This window comes from Eucalyptus grandis, chromosome 4 (genome assembly GCF_016545825.1).
Source record: "Eucalyptus grandis isolate ANBG69807.140 chromosome 4, ASM1654582v1, whole genome shotgun sequence".
In the NCBI taxonomy this organism is placed as follows: Eukaryota; Viridiplantae; Streptophyta; class Magnoliopsida; order Myrtales; family Myrtaceae; genus Eucalyptus; species Eucalyptus grandis.
Window position 1 is genome coordinate 27,388,789 of NC_052615.1, and position 2,551 is coordinate 27,391,339.

The following is a 2,551-nucleotide window of genomic DNA, read 5'->3' on the forward strand; positions in this document are numbered from 1 at the left end:
AACATTGTCATTTGGTCTTCTTCGATGAAACCTCATCGAAACTAATACTAGAATACGAACTGAATACACAAAGAAGCAATGAAACATTGCTTCAGTCAATGCATCTAAGCAATTGGCTAACATTTCTTGGAACCCGTTTTGTCTCATCATCTCTTTCTTCTGAAGGTCGCGGAGAAGCAATCCCTTTCATCTTAGGCTGTGTAGTCCTCAAGCAGTTAATAACTTGAATGAGACCATCAAGATTTTCCTTCTATTGACTTGCATTCCCGTTAGTTCTTCAATGTGCACGTTAATAACCTCAAATTCCAAACACATAACGCTTTCCGCTAATCTGCACCTGGCTTGCGATTGGGCCAAATTGTGAGTCAGTATGCCTTAAACAGGAATAATGCACCTAACTGCGCTTTATAGACATTATCGCAAGGCCAGTTCCTTTTGCAGCGAGATTGGTCTCCACCTAAAGAGTTTCGGAGGATTTCATTTTCTTGTCTAGCTGCATGCAGCTCAATCTTAACTTGTTCTCTAGTTCTTTGCTATGATCTCTCTGATTCATATACACCGTTACATTCAGAAGACAGATCATAATCTTCTGCTTGATTGACATGAACATCGGCAGCGTGATTGCTTTGGTGGAAACTCAAGACGTCCATTTGAAAGGGCGTTCAGGAACTGCCTTTGAGGTTTCCGCATTGACGACCCACTGATTTTTGAAATGCCTGTGTCATTGGGAGCTCCCATTTCAGGTATTCCTACTATTCCTCTGAAGATGCATTTATTCTGGTAAGTAGACATCTTCCATGGACACATAAACAAAGATTAGTCACCATGTGTGCAGTATAGCTTGAAATATACGTTTCTTCATTTGATTTTACATTGTTTGTAGGCTTTTTACCAAACTAATACGACAACTGATGTTTGATGTCTCAATTAGGCGAATGGATGCTTTCTAGGTTGTTTCCTGAAAAGTCCGGTTCACGTCTAAACTACAATAAAATCCGTACCTAAATGACATTATGCAATGCATCTAGGCATTCGTGAGTCTAGACAGGTAGCCATGCGGTGTACTAGTTAATCAAACGCATTCTCTCTCCAATTGCATGAGTTCGAATTTGAATTGAGGTTCTTTGTCAGATTTGTAGACATTTTCTGGCGGAAGGGACTACATTTTCAACTCTTTCCGGCATATCTTTTGAAAACTAGAAAGGTGGTACTTCAAAGATGATTGCCCAAGAACAGCGGTTGGTCGCCTCTAGCTCAAGTAAGTTGGGCCTTGATGTTAGGCTGATTCATTGAGATAAATGCTCCTGGGAAAACAGAAAATCAGTCTGCCGGAGTTGTGCACTGTCACTTTCTTCACCTCTGTTCCTCAGCTACATAGACTCTTTCACTGTTAGAATGAAATCGACTGTGATTACGGATTCGAAAGGTCCCTCTTGCTCTTAGAGATATTTTGTGGTAGTTGATGTTACCCATTTGTATGGGAAAAAACTGCAAGCTGTAACGGAAAAACAAAACGATACATTATCGCCATGTCTAATTGCATATTCTGCTATGACGTTATAGGTAATAGGTCTTTACATGTTACATTATTCGCTTGCAGTAATATTACGGACATATCACGAACAAGTAAAACTGTAATAGTTAGTATAGGACATTTACGCAGCATATCATATGATAGCTATTCCGATCACTGATGGATACTCTCTCTCTCACACACATACACACTGTCAAGGAGACCTAAGGATGAATGAAGACCCAAGTACACTTCCAGAAGGTCTTACTCTACCTATCCTACCTATCCTCTACCTAATTATTGAGCTTCATAGAATTATACAAACCACCTTTTTTTTAAAGCCTTACCTAACTAATCAATTTCATGATAAGAAAGTGGCTAGCCTCCAATCATGAAAAAGCAAACCCTCCACTTGTGTGATCTATTTTTTCTTTTTAAAAATATATCCTATATAACTCAATACAAAACCAAAAGGTCATTCAATCAAGATAAGGCTTCCTTCCTCCATCTTATCGCATAATTAGTCTTTTGAAATGCTAAGGGATTTCCCTAAGTTTTTGTACCTCATCTGATTAATGATATTCACATATTTACATAAAAAATAATTTAGGGTAAGCATGATAAGAACAAATTGATTTCCTGCTTCCTCTTGGAACCATGCACACCTGCTTCAACATTAATTCCATTTTGACCAAAGCCGGGTGACTGACCACTTCACTCACGTTATTGGATGACAAGATAACCATGTCTTCGTAAGAGATTGAATGGCAAGTGTGGATGGTGAAATTCTGGCACAAATGAGTGTGTGCATATTGTTCACGTTACCTTTTAGATCCGCAAATTCTCATGAGACACATTCGGTTTTAAGATTTGTTTTGAATTTATGTTTGCCTTAGCTGATTAAGGAAATAGAAAACACGATTCAAGTAGGTTTTCTATTTTGGATTCAAATCTTTCATATATAGAAGTGAATCTTCTTTGTGAAGAGCATCCTAGAGGCAGTTTCTTCGTAAATTACACCTTTAAGCACTCCAAGAT